The sequence below is a fragment of the Hyperolius riggenbachi genome, chromosome 2, assembly GCF_040937935.1.
Source record: "Hyperolius riggenbachi isolate aHypRig1 chromosome 2, aHypRig1.pri, whole genome shotgun sequence".
Taxonomy (NCBI): Eukaryota; Metazoa; Chordata; class Amphibia; order Anura; family Hyperoliidae; genus Hyperolius; species Hyperolius riggenbachi.
The window spans coordinates 463,846,982-463,863,281 of NC_090647.1; the positions used below are offsets into that span (position 1 = coordinate 463,846,982).

The window sequence follows — 16,300 nt, forward strand, 5'->3', positions numbered from 1 at the left end:
GGAAGTTCTAAGTTCAATTCTGCTTTAAACTGACCATATTTTACTACAATTTCAGTCTGGACCACCATTTATTTATTTATAGAAAGGGATAATTACACCCATCCCACTATCTTTTTTTTCAAGGTTCATTGAATCAAGAATGTTGTGCTAATCCTTTTTCAACTGTCTTGGGGTTCTGAGCATTGGTTGCACTGATAAAGTTGGCTTATTTGAATGCAGCCTTACCACTACAGATGGTTAGTAAGATGCTAATAATTCAGGCTTGCAAGTAATTTGTGTGCAGCTTGGAACTGGCCAATCAGAACTGACAGAAAGTGCATTGGACTGGCCCAATTCCACGCTGCCTACATTTTTCATTAGATTTCCATGCAAACTGGAATTATTAGCATTACAGTGACCATCTCTATTTACTGCCAGTGTCTCTTTGGGAGATCACTTAAAGGGATACTTAAGTCAAAATAAAAAAGCAGTTTAACTTACCTGGGGCTTCTTGCAGCCCCCTGGAGTCATCCAGTACCCGCGCCGTCCTTCTGCTTCCCTCAAGTAAGCAACGGTGATCCCCGCAAAGCTAGCCAGTTGGCAGCTACTGCGCATGCGTGAGAGCGTTCTGCACTTGCACAGTAGCGATTCCAATTGTACTGCACATATGCAGAATGCTGCCGGCAACAAGGACACGGCAAGGAGGCGCGTGGCTGGCTAGCTTTGCGGGGGTACCACTGCTTGCTGGATCAATGCAAATAGACGGCGCGGGCACTGGATGACTAGGTAAGTAAAACAGCTTTTCGGTTTTTAAAGGACACTGAACTGAGAGGGAGGCTGCCATATTTATCTGCTTGTAAATAATACCAGGTGTATGGTTGTTCTGCTGATCCTCTGCCTCTAAATTAATACTCATAGCCATAGACCCTGAACAAGCACGCAGATCAAATGTTTCTGAAAAAAAATTGACAAGATTTGCTGTATGCTTGTTTCAGGTGTGTGATTCAGATACTACTGATGCCAGAATGGTTAACGGGAAATCCAGGCAACTGGTGTGTAAAACGAAGTACATATGGCAGCCTTCATATACCTCTCACTTCAGGTTCCCTGTAAGGTTCATTTTAAAAGTGTACATATGACAGCCCCTAGCACCATAAATAGAAATCATGGTGCCCCTGGCAAAACTCTTTACGATGCCTCAAAACTTTCATACTCCCTTCCTCCACCCCCTGTGATGACCCCCACAACCTGTGTGGTGATCCCCTCCCATAACAGTCCAGCCACCATGACTTCCCTTGCCCATAACAGATGTGACCACAGCAATATCTGCTATAGAGAGGGGGGGGGGGGGGGGCTGTAACAGAGGAAGGAAGGATCAATAGTTGGGACCCCACACAGCCACGGGTCCCACTGAGCAGGGGCGTAGCAATAGGGGTTGTAGAGGTTGCGACTGCATCGGGGCCCTTGGGCCAGAGGGGCCCCGTAGGGCTCTCCCCCAACTACAGTATTTGCTCTCTATCGGTCCTGTGCTGATAATAATCACTTCTTTAGATACTTTGAATAGTGGTAATCATTAACAAACTGTTTCCCATCCCCTTCTCGCAGCTCTGACACTGCAGTTGTCATTGGCAGGTTTTGGTGCGTCGTATCAATTGTTATATAGAGAGTGCTTGGGGGGCCCCATTGTAAAACTTGCATCAGGGCCCACAGCTCCTTAGCTGCACCACTGACACTGAGGCTGCAGGAGCTGCATCCCCTGTAGTTACAGCTCTTGCAGATCCCTACTTCTCTTACTTCCAGTTTCTTTCAAATACAACATTTATCATTTAAAAATAATGATATGACAGAAGTTCTATGATTGATCTGACCAATAAGAGGCTTTTCCCAAGTCCAGATCAATCCTCTTCGTAGGGGGCTTCTGGAAGGGGGCTTGTGGTGGTCCTTGTTTCAATGTTTATTTCACAAAAAGTCTAATTTAAAAAAAAAATACTGCTAAATTGTAAAGTCACTTTCAACGCAGAAACTGATCATTAAAAGAAAGAACATTCCTAGTCCTGACTTAAGTTCAATAGAGGTTGACTGCTTGGCAGAGACATAATATCACTGAGGCTCAGTTCCCATCTTAAAATCGAAATCGTAAATGTGTTTTGCGATTTTGTGCGCAATTTCTTTTAGCACCTCCCGGTGCTCCACGGCGCTCTGCGGTTTTTAAAATCGCTTTTCTAATCACTTTTTCAGAGCGCTTTTTTAATTCACTCACTAATGCAAGTCAGGAAGTGAACTCTTTGACCCGGAAAATAATAAATACAATGTATTTATTGTTAAAAAAGCGATAGCAATCGCTGTACAAAACGATTTTGTGAGCATTTTGCATTTTTCCTATACCTTCCATTGAGGCAAAATAGTCTCAAAAATGGTACAGGCAGCGCTTTGCTGAGCGGATCGGAAACTAACCGCTCAGATGTGAACTTTCTCATAGAGAATCATTGCACAAGCACTTTTAGGGCGATTTTGAAATTCGCTGCGCTTGAAAAAATGCAGAAAACGCCACTAGATGTGAACGAGCCCTAATTGTGTGTTTTGAATCAATACATACTTCATACACTTGGATGTCAGTAAGGATAGGGAGCTTATTAAGATCACTGCGTATAAACCCTATGTGGACTCCTGTGGACTCAGTCACTTCTTCACTGAGATTTGTCAGACAGCATTTTAGCTCAGATTGGTGCACTCTTTATCTGCAAACAACACATCACTAAGGAGAAATGGGCACTTAGTGATAAACTGTGCTGAGAAGAGATGGATAGATAAAGAATGTTCAACACTTTTGTTTATGTCTGTAAACACTTAGATTTGCCTTGTCCTGTCATACTTGATATAACAACATGCTGAAAGGTGTGTTCTCATTGAGATGAAAGAAAACAAGTGCAAAGCAGATGCAGAGCTGCCCATGTTTAAATGGCAGTTTTCGAAAGAACACTGATTTTGCATGAAAAGAGCAGAGGCGCTGTACACTTATCCAGTGTTATACAAAGCACATGAACGGTCACATTAATGTCTGCACTACTAGCATTAAAGGACCATTATTATGAAAAAATTTTAATATTTAAATTACATGTAAACACATACAAATAAGAAATATGTATCTCCCAGAGTAAAATGAGCAATGCATTACTTTCCTCCTATGTTCCTGTCACTTACAGTAGTTAGTAGAAATCTGATGGAACTGACAGATTTTTTGACTAGTTCATCACTCCATTTGCTTTCAAAAATAAAGAAAACCCTGAGAACCTTTCATGAGGATATGGGATTGTCCAAAACCTGTCAGTTCTGCCACATTTCTATTGCCTACTGTAAGTGACAGCAACATATGAGAAAAGTCATTTATAGCTCATTTTACTCTGGGAAAAATGTTTTTTTATTTATGTATTTTCATGTATTTAAATGGTTATAATTTTTCACAATAGCACTGACAGTTGACAGCACTGACAGTTAAGGGGATCAACTGATGACAAATATTACATTACTGTTGATATTGGTTTGGTTTTGGAAATATCCATATGATCTGACCACCATACTATAGTACTCCTATTGTCATCACCTGTGTAGTGTAAACGTCTTCTAGCGCTGAAGCTATGCTAGAAAGTTATACTGTACGTTACACAGACATTTGTTATTTGCTTCTGACTTTCTAAATCAATTTTGAAGGGTCATCTTTAGTTTAGTTTAGAGTCCAAATTTTGGTTTGATCCCAAGAAACAGTTTACATTTTATTTTACTAGTCATGGCACTTTTAGTATCTCCTTTCGTAAATCAATTTCCTTTTTTTTTTGCTGTCAGGTAGGATGCAATGCAAATGTAGGGTAAAAACATCCCAGTCTCATTTAAGCTTTAAACGCACTGCTAACGCATCACAAACCTTGTTTTTTTTCTACCTGTGTTTAACTTGTAACTCCCAGTGGTGTAGCTAAAGAGCTGTGGGCCCCGATGCAAGTTTTACAATGGGGCCCCCCAAGCACTCTCTATATAACCATTAATATGGCGCACCAAAACCTGCTAATGGCAACTACAGTGTTAGAGGTGCAAGAGCCGGATGGAGAACAGTTTGTTAGTGATTACCACTATTCAAAGCATCTATAGATATTATTATTATGAGCACAGGACCAATGGAGAGCTAATACTGTAGTTGAGGGAGGGCCCTTCAGGGCCCCTCTGGCCCAAGGGCCCCGATGCGGTCGCTACCTCTGCAACCCCTATTGCTACGCCCCTGGTAACTCCCATATACCAGTATCCATGTAGTAAATGTAGATTGATGTAAAGCAAGTTAAATGCAGCCAAAAAGCAAGAATACAAAAATGTATATTTGCCATACATTTGTGCTGCATGCATGACCTTGCTATTTTTTTTCACTGCATTTCCACTGTCCTTAGTGTAGTCGCAATAATATTTAAAAGCCAGTGTAATTCAGTGTATTTAAAAAAAAAAAAGAAAAAAAAGAAACCTGGAGCAAAAATAACCACAAGTTTACAAAGATCCATAATATATCATTCAAAGTTCAATCACTGCCCTGCAATAATGATTCTTCCACAATAGCTTAGATCAGGCATGGGCAAACTTGGCCCTCCAGCTGTTAAGGAACTACAAGTCCCACAATGCACTGCAGGAGTCTGACAGCCACAGTCATGCCTCATAAAGGCAAATGCATTGTGGGACTTGTAGTTACTTAACAGCTGGAGGGCCAAGTTTGCCCATGCCTGGCTTAGATTCTCATATTACTAACAAATCACAAAGATTTGTATATACATACAGACCTTTAAAGGAAAACTGTAGTGAGAAGAATATGGAGGCTGCCATATTTATTTCCTTTTAAGCAATACCAGTTGCCTGGCAGCACTGCTGATCTATTTGCCTGCAGCAGTGTCTGAATAACACCAGAAACGAGCCTGCAACTAATTCAGTCAGGTCTGACAATAATGTCAGAAACACCTGATCGGCTGCATGCTTGTTCAGGGTCCATGGCTAAAAGTATTAAAGGCAGAGAATCAGTAGGATAGCCAGTCAACTGGTATTGTTTAAAGGGAAATAAATATGGCAGCCTCCATATTCATCTCACTTCAGTTGTCCTTTAACCATTTCAGCCCGTGGGGATTTTTCACCGTATGCATCAGAGCAATTTTCACCTACCATTCAGTCACCAATAACTTTATCACTAATTATCACAATGAATTGGTCTTTATCTTGTTTTTTCCACCACCAATTAGGCTTTCTTTGGGTGGTACATTTTGCTAAGCATTATTTTGTAATAAGTGCATTTTAACAGTAATATTAAGAAAATAATGGGGAAAAAATCATTATTTCTCAGTTTTCAGCAGTTATAGCTTTAAAAAAATGCATGCTACCATAATTAAAACCTATGTATTTTATTTGCCCATTTGTCCCGGTTATTAAAATTTAAATTTTGTCCCTATCACAATGTAAGGCGCCAATATTTTATTTGGAAATAAGGTGCATTTTTTCAGATTTGTGTCCATCACTATTTACAAGCTTATAATTAAAAAAAATGTTTGTAATATACCCTCTTCACATGCATATATAAAAAGTTCAGACCCTTAGGTAACTATTTATGTTTTTTTTTACTGTAATTTTTTTTTTAATGTTTCATTAAAAATTTTATTTGGGTAATTTTTGGTGTGGGAGGTAAACAGTTAATTTTAAATGTAATAATATGGGTTTAGTTCATTAAAAAGTGTATGTAGATGTATTATTACTATCTGGCCACAAGATGGCCACGGTAAGCATTTTCTCTTTTTTAGTCCTGGAAGCGAGATATTGCTTCCAGGATGTACTAGGAGGACGGGAAACTTTTTTTTTTTCAGAAAGACGGCGGTTTCTGAAAAGATGCCGTCGGTCTTTCTAGCGGGGAGTTAGATCAATGAATGGGAATTATATTCCCATTCATTGATATCTGGGCTAACGGGGGCACCACGCACACAGCAGCAGCTGCCTGGACATGAGCATCACGTCCAGGCGGCATAAATGGTTAAAAGGCATTTTATTGATAGGTCCATATGCAATTCCCTTTTTCGCCTGACTTTTCTCCTATGAGATAATTTTTCATCTTCAATTTAAAATAACTTTTTAGCACTTTGCAATGGAAAAAATACCAAAGAGTAGGTGGAAAGGTACTGTCAAAATTATTTTAAGCATTTGTTTGCTTGCTGGTGGTGCAAAAGGCATTTTATTTACACGCTGTGAAAATATCACCTAGGAGAAAACTCAGGAGACAAAGGGCCATATTCTATTGCTGAACTCGCCAGCGCTAAGCACTGGCGAGTTCTTAACTTAGGCGATGGGGGCATCGCCTAATCTAATTAAACTTTAGACCCCCCCAGGCGGAAAAGAACTCGCTTGGGCGATATAATCGCCCAGCGAGTTCTTAACATGGAATCCAATTACCCTTATCATGTCTCCGGGAAGCGATGCTTCCCGGCAGACATGAGCGTTAGCTTAGACCTGCAAAAAGCAGGTCTAAACTAGCTAATGCACGTCGTCGCCGCAGCATCTGGGGGTCTCCGCTCCCCTTCGGGTCGCCGCACGGTTTAGAAGCCAGCGCGCAGCTCTGCCGGGCTCCTCTGTCATACGTACCGCCGCCGATCACCCGCCGCCTCTCGCCGCAAAATCCGTCACGTAATTACAGTGTATCTAACACTGTAATTACTGTGCGCATAGAAGGAGCCCGGGCAAAGCATCTTTGAATCTGCAGCCGGGCTCCCCATTGGTCTGCTGTCTGAACCAATAAAATGGCTCACACAGCAGACCAATGGGGAGCCCGGCTGCAGATTCAAAGATGCTTTGCCCGGGCTCCTTCTATGCGCACAGTAATTACAGTGTTAGATACACTGTAATTACGTGACGGATTTTGCGGCGAGAGGCGGCGGGTGATCGGCGGCGGTACGTATGACAGAGGAGCCCGGCAGAGCTGCGCGCTGGCTTCTAAACTGTGCGGCGACCCGACGGGGAGCTCTGGGGGTCTCCTTATTAAAGGAGACCCCAGATGCTGTGGCGGAAGATGTCGGCGATGTTCGGCGGACGAGTGCGCATGTGTGGGGAGTGAGGCCGTGGTGCTGATGGACAGCACCACAGCGTAAACCTCACTCCCCATCGCTCGGTAACAGGGAGCATCGCTCAGGCTTTCGCCTGAGTAATGCTCCCTAACGATCGGCCATCGCGCGAAGGATATGGGCAATAGGATTTGCCGGTAATCCTCGCACGATGGCAAGGTGATAAGTAGCTCGCATCTGCAAGCTACTTATCACCTTGAATAGGATATGGCCCAAAGGCCCATATGCAATTCACTTTTTCACCTGAGTTTTTTCATAGGTGATCATTTTAAACTTGCCATTAAAATGCCTTTGAAGCCACCAGAAAGCAAGAAAATACTCACAATAATTTTGATAGTCCTTTATCACCTACTTTTTGGTACTTATTCAGTTAAAAAGTGCTGGAAAGTTATTTTAAATCAAAGATGAAAAATTATCTCCTAGGAGAAAACTCAGGTGAAAGAATGAATTGCATATGGGCCAAAGTGAATTGAATGAGGGCCCGTGTCTATTTATGTACGGCCTGAGCTAGAAAGGAGCTAATCTGCCCCATTTCTGAAAGTGGTTTAAACTGAGACTGCTAGACTGTCTTGCTGACCTCTGGCTCATAAACTACTCTTGTATTTAAAATCCTATTGCAGTAGCTCAGCCTTGTAAAATTACATCTTCATTCTATGAATAAAGTTAAAAAATGTTGAAAAAAATTGAAAAAAAAACATGTCAGTTAAAAATGTACTTTTTATATTTATTTAATTTTAGCTATAGAGCATTTTTGCAGCTCTAAGAGAGTACAGGACTAGCCACTCTTCAGTCACTCCCTCAGGGACTTTTTTGTCCCAACCACTCTTACATTAGAACTCTTGCCAGGATATTTTTGGCATCCAGGAGCAAACTAGGGCCTTTGGAGAAAGGAACTCACATGACAACAAACATATTGGGATCTGTTGATGTTTGGACATAACTACAGTAATACAGTGGCATCTTGCGGAAATCACCAAGTGCTTTTATGCTCTTTCATGCTCTAAAAACCCAAAGTCAGAGGAACAGGGAGGCTGCCATCTATACTTCCTTTTGCAGGATACAGCTGACTACCCTGATATTGATCTTTTAGCTGCAGTGATTTTCTGAGCAGCACTCCTAGAACAAGCATGCAGCCAGTGGAGTCATAATAGCTGATCTGCATACTTGTGCAGGGTCAATGATTGAGAAAGAATTTGAACGATACCTGAACCAGCATGCAACAGAATGAGATATATGAGTATCTATCATACTAATCCTATTCAGATGCTCAATTTATGCACGTTACAACTGTTTATCTTTTAACAACCAATCAGTTTGGAGAGAATGTTTTCAGTTGTGTTGTCAATGTCTGTGTCACGTTTCTTTTGGTAGCAATGCAATAATTTTCAAAAACATTGTTGAAAATGACTGAAATTTACAGAAATATCTTCACATGGATGGGTGTCAATGCAGGAGGTTAACCCAGACGGTGAAACCCCACTTGTATGAAAACAGTCAGCTAGGTTAAACTGCACTGATTTCTTTAAAGGGAAACTATATTTTTAGCCAGGGCAAGTCAAATGGGATGACATCCATCTAAAAACATGGCAATTAAATCAAACAGTGGCATAGCCATAGGGGTTGCAGAGGTAGCGACCACATCGGGGCCCTTGGGTCACAGGGGCCCGGAGAGGCCCTCCCTCAAGCACAATATTAGCTCTTTATTGGTCCTGTGCTGTTAATAATCACTTCTATAGATGCTTTAAATAGTAGTAATCATTAACAAATGGTTTCCCATGCCCTACTTGCACCCATTACACCGTGGAAATCCTTGGCCGGTTTTGGTGCTCCGTATCAATTGTTATGTATAGAGTGCTTGGGGGGCCCCATGTAAAACTTGCACCAGGGCCCATAGCTCCTTAGCTACGCCACTGGAATTAGGTAATCAGGTTAATATCTGAACATAATGGGGACCTAGGTGACAAGGAATATTATGGGGCTATTTCTCCAGACTAGAGAAACACTTGTCACCCTATCTTGCATTTACATCAGACAGCCAGGCTGTATTCTGGACCAAGTCCTGGGTAAAAACAATTCCATTAATAAATCAACTAGTATATTTTTACAAGCCACAATCTTTACGAGCCGCACCAGCAAGGAAGAAAATAATCAGAATAAATGTGGCAGTACTTTTTCACCTACGTTTTGGTACTTTTCAGCTACTTTTTGGTACTTTTTCAATTGAAGGGTGCTGAAAGGTTCTTTTTAACAGAGGTAAAAAATGATCTCCTAGACAAAAAAAAATGAATTGGATCTGGCCTATTGTTGTATAGGCAGTGTAGACATTGCCACTGTGTGAACACAATCATTTAACCAATGTCTTTAGTTGTAGTACAGCAATACTGTACAACTACTTCCTCATTTGAAAATTAGAATGCACCTGATTCCTAAATCATTGAAAATGTGTTTTGTTAAAAATGCAGATTTTTTTTTTTAGAAAGTTAAAGCTTTTCTCATTTTATCCCCGAAGCATGTGGCTAACCTTCTGTTATCCTTTAGCAAAACTCCACTAAGATATGTTTTGATCCAGATGCTCATTCATTCAACTTCATGCTTTAAAGATCACATAACAGTTTAATTGTAGCGAATAGAAACTGTATTTAAGGACCATCATGCTTTCTGTTTGGAAAATCTCAATAGGTGCCATTCCTAATGACTATAGATTCAGATTTCTTTCAAATATGTACAATATATTTTATAATAATAAATACAATTGCGCTTTAAGAGATTACCAGGTTCAATATTTGGTAAAGTCTATATGATCATGTCTGTGACTCTCCTTTTGTGCAGAAATATATTAATGTTTTTAGTAAGACCCAGTAGCATGATGATGTTTAACCTTCTTGCTTTGCATGTAGTGTATATATTCTCCCAAACATATTGTTAACTGATGTTGTGCTGGGCATACACGGCTCGAGAATGCCGGCGCGTCACCGGTCGTCCGCGCGTGCGCGCGGATTGATTCCCGCTCGTCCCCGCGGGCGCTGCTAATCAGCGTTTTGTTTGCTCCCATTATTCTCTCCGCCAGTATCGAGCGCAGAATCAAACCGGCGGGGTATCGGACAGGTTGAATATTATCAATCGAGCCATCAGCGGCTCGATTGATAATATAAAACGAGCCGTGTATGCCCAGCATTATGGACGAGCGGTGACGTGCCGGCATCGAGCCGCTGGCTCGATACCAGCGCATTCTCAAGCCGTGTATGCCCAGCATTAGAGACTTAAGACTGAGGGTTCCATTAGGGACTGGTGTGAATGTTTCTGTTTACTCTGTAAAGTGTACTGTGACTTTAAAAAACAATATAAATAATAAGACATCCTTATGTTAGCAGCTTGCATCCATAGACAGGTCTCTTGGTGTACATGATACTTAAAGTTTCTAAAAGAAGACTTGTGGGGCAGATCTATCAATACAAGCACAGCGTAAACTGGAGCACTTGCTCACTGCAGCCAATTAGAATCTTTGTTTCCTAGCTCAAATATGATTGGTTGCACCTGGCAAGTGTTTCAATTTTGCTCCAATACTCTGTGCACCTGTCTTGATAAATCTGTATCTATTGCTTCTAGAAACCATTCAATTTTTCCTTTTTATACCTCCAGCTTGAAAAATAAAAGTTCCATACAACCACCTATACATTTGCTTATGTCTCTCTCTTTTTTCTATCAAGTATAAAAATGTTAATGTAAATGCGACCATTGCTGAGTGGATGCCTGGAGATCTGAGTACACACTGAGACTTCTCCAGCAGTTGCAAATAACTAATACATTCCACATAAGTATAAAAAGAATACTACTATAGATCTGACATTGTGGCATTTATTGCTAGTGGTAATGGTCCTAATGCACATGAATTCCCATTTGCTGTTGGTATCTCACTTTTTGGCCCCTATCCAATTGCCTTTTTCTCCCGAGTTTTCTCACAGGAGATCAATTTTCATCTCATCTAAAAATAACTGATCAGCACTTTAAAATGTTTTTAAAAATCCTGCAAAGTAGGTAAAAAAAGTAATTAAACTTATTGTAAGTATTTTCTTCCATGCTGGGAGCTGTAAAGGTATTTTACTGGTAAGGTTTAAAAATATCTCATTGGAGCAAACTCAAGAGAAAAGTTAATAGAATATACTGTATGTGGCCCATATGCAATTAACTTTGTCACCTGAGTTATCTCGTAGGAGATGATTTTCATTTTATATTTAAACTAACTTTTCAGCATTTTACAATTGAAAAAGTACCCAAAAGCAGGTGAAAAAGTACTATCTAATTTATTTTGAGTATTTTCTTGCTTGCTGGTGGCTTAAAAGGCATTTTAGGACAAGTTGTGAAAAAATCACCTGGGAGAAAACTCAGGAGAAAAAGTGAATTGCATATGGGTTAAATGACTAGCCTCCAGCCTCTACCATTTAGCAAGTGAGAACATACTGAAAATAAGGCAAAGAAAATAATAAAAAAAAAATGTTTTACTCCAGGGAAAAAGAAATTGCGTGGTCTTTTTAATGTCTTAAAAATGAGATAGATAGATAGATATATAGATAGATAGATAGATAGACAGACAGAGAGATAGATAGATAGATAGATAGATAGATAGATAGATAGATAGATAGATAGATAGATAGATAGATGGGGTGAAAACTCTTAAAAATAGAGTAACCACATCAGAGCCAATGCTTATAAGTGCTGAGCAGCTAGATTTTAATAAAATATTAATAGTTTGCTTTAAAAAATAAATAAAAATTAATTGTTAATATATATATTTTTTTAATTTAAAGTTACTTTAATGTTAACACTTTTTAGAGTTGAAGAACATAATATAATAATATGATTTCATAATAAATTATTAAACAAAAGAACAAATATGCACATCAAATAAAAGGAATGAAGAAATGAATGAATAAATACCTCAGTATGTTGTACAATCCTCAGCGAGTTCTTCTGTATAGTGGAGTGTACATATCAACTTGATTGGACTTACAGAGAGTCAAAAGAAATGTAGAAAGTCAGTATCACTTTTGTATTCCAGTTGGGGGTGTTACAGCGACTGTCCACAGCATTAAACAGATGATCTGTATTGAAGGGCATCTGGTGCTCCCTGCTTACATTGGCTTTCACGCATGAGCTCTAGAATGCTGCTGGAAGATGTCGTTTGTCTCCTCTTGCCTTCCTAGTGAAGCACATCAGCGTGCTGCTGTTGTAGCCCAGGTATTAGATCAGGGAACATGTCAGTGGAGAGTATTCAGCTAGAAAAAAAGCATGTTGAAATAGATCCGAGATTACATCAGTTGAAATAAGGCAGGCAGATGGCTGTGTGAGCCAATTATTATATCAGCCTTTGCTCGCCTCAGGCGAATCTGCATGTAACAAGAAAAAAAAAGAACAAGTGAATGACTAAGTTATAGGTTTTTTTTTTCAAGTTGCTCTACAAGTGAACAGAAGAGAGGAAGATTTATAAGATGTTAACACACCTGCACACAGCTCATGGTAAATATCTACCAACCTCAAGGGGAAAATCTTATGCTTTAAAGAAACAAAAACATGTAATAATGAATTAAAAATTAGAGTAACAAAATCAAATTGAATATATATATATATATATATATATATATACATACTGCTCCACCCACTTTTTCTAACTCTAAGGCCCAGTGCACACCGAGCGGTTATTGATGCGATCCGCAGGCCGCATCCGCCTGTCAAACCACTCGGTTAATGTATCTCAATGAGATGGTGCACACCGGCGGTTTGAGGATTGTAGCAAACCACAAACGTGCCTCCTGCTGCACGTTTGCGTTTTGCAGAAGCATTTCTGCCTCAATGTAAAGGATAGGAAAAACGCAAACCGCTCTGAAAAACGCTACTTCAGGGTGGTTTGAGAGGTGTTTTTGTTACAGAATCTGTTCAGTACAGCTTTTACTGTAACAATTTGTGTAATCTGCTACACAAAACCGCAGCCAAAACCGCTAGGCATGTTTAGAAATCCGCTCTAAACATGCCTAGAATCGCTCTGAAATCTGCTCCCAAAACCGCTAGCATTTTGCAGATCTGCTAGCGGTTTTGGTGTGCACTGGGCCTAACACACAATTACTCAATGACCAAGTTTGTGAGCTTTGCGGTCTCTGGCAACAATAATTTGCATTAAAATGAAAAAAAAATCTGATAGGCTGTTTGTGGCCCCACCCCCTTTTCTGAATTTGAACCCCGGTCACCCAGTCAGCAACTGTGCAAAGTTTGAGAACCCTACCAAAAACAGCGTAAGAATGGCTGCAGTTTACATTTTCATAGTGAAATTTGAATTTATCTCCGCCCACTTTTTGGTTATGGGGATAAAAAGTATCCTATATGTTATTCCAGGTAATGTACTATGTGTGTACCAAATTTCATTTAAATCCGTTCAGCCATTGTTGCGTGATTGAGTAACAAACATCCAAACTGTCACATTTATAATATATGTATATATAAATATAATATATGTATATATAAATATAATATATGTATATATAAATATAATATATATATATATACATATATATATATATATATATATATATATATATATATATATATATACATATATATTATATACATATATATATATATATATATATATATATATATATATATATATAACCTTTTTTTTTCTTTTTTATTACATTAGTAGGAACAAATGGATCAATTCTCAACAGATACAATAATAGACAGATTTGTTGGTATCTTTACAGCACATTAAAAAACTGCTTTATGCCTCCTGAAAATTGGTTTAAAAAGTAAAGCAATTATCTTATGTATACCTGCATGTTGTTGCTCTGTTATAAAGTTAAAGTGGACATGAACTGTTGCACAAGACAGAAGGAAAACATAGAAAAATACACCCTTAATGTATTTAGAGAGTTTAGCCTGTCTAATCCCCCCATCTGTGACTAATCACAACTGTAATTTGATCTCTCAGCTGTGTCAGCTCAGAAATCTCGACAGTCCTTGGCAGAGCAGCTATTTTGTAAACACATGATGTTAACCCTAAAGGCCTGATTCACAAAGCGGTGCTAACAGTTAGCACGCTGGTGAAAAGCCCTTTATCACGCCTAAACTCAGTTTAGGCATGATAAGTTTAGGTGTGATAAGTTTGGTTGTGATAAGATTAGGCATGATAAGTTTAAGCACCAACTGGGTTAGCACCGCAATGCACAGCTGATCAAAAGTTTTGCGCTAGCAAAGTCTGGTGCACTTCGCATAGAGCTTAATGGCACTGCTTTGCGTGCGGGACTTTGCGCGCGATCTAAACTTATCATGCCTAAACTTATCATGCCTAAACTTATCATGCCTAAACTGGCTTTTCACCAGCGTGGTGCAATGGTTATCACGCCTAAAGTCTCTAACTGGGTTAGCACCGCTTTGTGAATCGAGCCCTATGTCTGCTTCCATGAAAGCAAGAAGTAGACAAACTGCAGATATATTGCAGTGTTTGTATGAGCTGTAGCAAATAAATGTTTTTCTTTAAAGCAGCAGGGACAGCCATACTATCCAAGGAAAAAAAAAACACATGACTACTTGTTCTACTTACATAACGTGTATTGTACTGTCCACATTTTGATTTCAGTGAAGTTTATTTAGTAAATAAAGAGAATTCTGTTCCTGGCATTTGCCATTCTGTGTCCCTCTGACTGAAGCTAATCCTTATGTCATATCCTCCCTTACTTTCTTCCCCCTAGATTTCAGATTTCACTTCACTGAACTGCCCTCAGCCAATCAGTGAGGAGCAGGAATGTGGAAGGGGTGGTGACAAACTTCCTTCTCATTGGCAATGGCAAAAATAGAGCCAGGCTGACTGAGATAAGATTTATTACAGCAGAAACATTTCTGAATAGATTGGATTACTTGTAATGCAGGTAAGGTTGCAGGCTGCATATTAAACACAGAGCAGTGGGTAAATGGAATATGATTTTGTGGCTGACAATCCCTCTTTAAAGGATATTATACTGTTGCTTATCTTTTAGAGCAGAGAGGAAGATCTGAGTTCAGGTCTGCTTTAAATACAGGGAGTGTGAAAATAAGTTAAAGCAAACCTGTAACTTAAAAAAAAAAAGTTACATACTTACCCTGGATGGTCCAGAGGCTTCGCAAGTCCTCCTTGACCCCATTTCCACTGGCCGGGACCCCCTTCTAGTTCGGGGCCATGCTCTCCTCCCAGTATGAGCGCGGCCGTACTGTACATGTAGGGCCACGGATGGGCAGTTAACCAAAGTTGCTTGTAAATGAATGGCTTCAGCCTATTTTGCAGGTGCAGCCATACTGGCACATGCACGGTATGGCCACACTTGTGCATGGAGGGGAGTAATGCCATGAGAAAATATCTGACAGCTCTTATCAGATATGTTTGGAAGGATTTTACATTGTAGTTGGGGGTTCCAAGATGGATCGGGAACCTCTGGACCATCTAGAAGCTTCCCTCTATGTGGGTAAGCATATAACTTTTTTTTAAATGTTACAGGTTCCAAGTATTGTTTACTTAACTAAGTTTTCTAAAATTCCTGGACACATTTGTTGGTACCCCTTGAAATATGGATATTTGGATACATTATATTTTTAAGCTACCTGTTTTCTTTAATTAGTATGACACGTCTACAACTCTTCAACCATGCAGTCAGTCATACAGTCTATATATAGTAAATTGCTGTTAAGTAGCATTTTATGCCACACTGGACAATAGACAGCAAAGGAGAGCGTTGTCTCAGGGGATCAGGCAGAAAATTATAGACAAGCACATATAATGCAAAAGCTGTAGCATGTAGCTTCATGTTCCTTTGACAAAATTTATAAAGAAATGTATCACACAAGGGGCAGAAGCCAGCTTCCCTGAATGCGGCCACAAGAGATAAATCAAGCCTAGAATGGGCAGAAGAATAATGAGAATGATAGACAGAAAGCCAACAACTTCAAAAGAGAGACAAGCTAATCTCCAAGGTCATGATCCTTCAGATTTTGGCCAGCTATTCATTTTGAGTGAGGCTCAATGGAAAGAAGATCCCGGAATACTCCACAGGAGTTACTAAAATGCATATTGACAAGCTACAATGGTTCTGGTGGAATATCCTTTGGACAGATAAGAAAAAAATGAGCTTTTGGGTAAGTCAAATCAGTATTAGGTCAACAGAAATAAATAATGCTTTCAA

General features: G+C 39.6%; 1 protein-coding gene across 2 annotated transcripts in view; it reads right to left on the reverse strand.

The window, feature by feature from the left end:
• FOXN1 (forkhead box N1) overlaps positions 1 to 16,300 on the reverse strand; it is a 358,297-nt gene that overhangs the window by 123,679 nt on the left and 218,318 nt on the right. For both annotated transcript variants that reach the window (XM_068270164.1, XM_068270163.1), the window contains exon 4: positions 12,036 to 12,484. The gene's annotated coding sequence lies outside the window, so the exon portion shown is untranslated. The remainder of the gene's footprint in view (positions 1 to 12,035; positions 12,485 to 16,300) is intronic.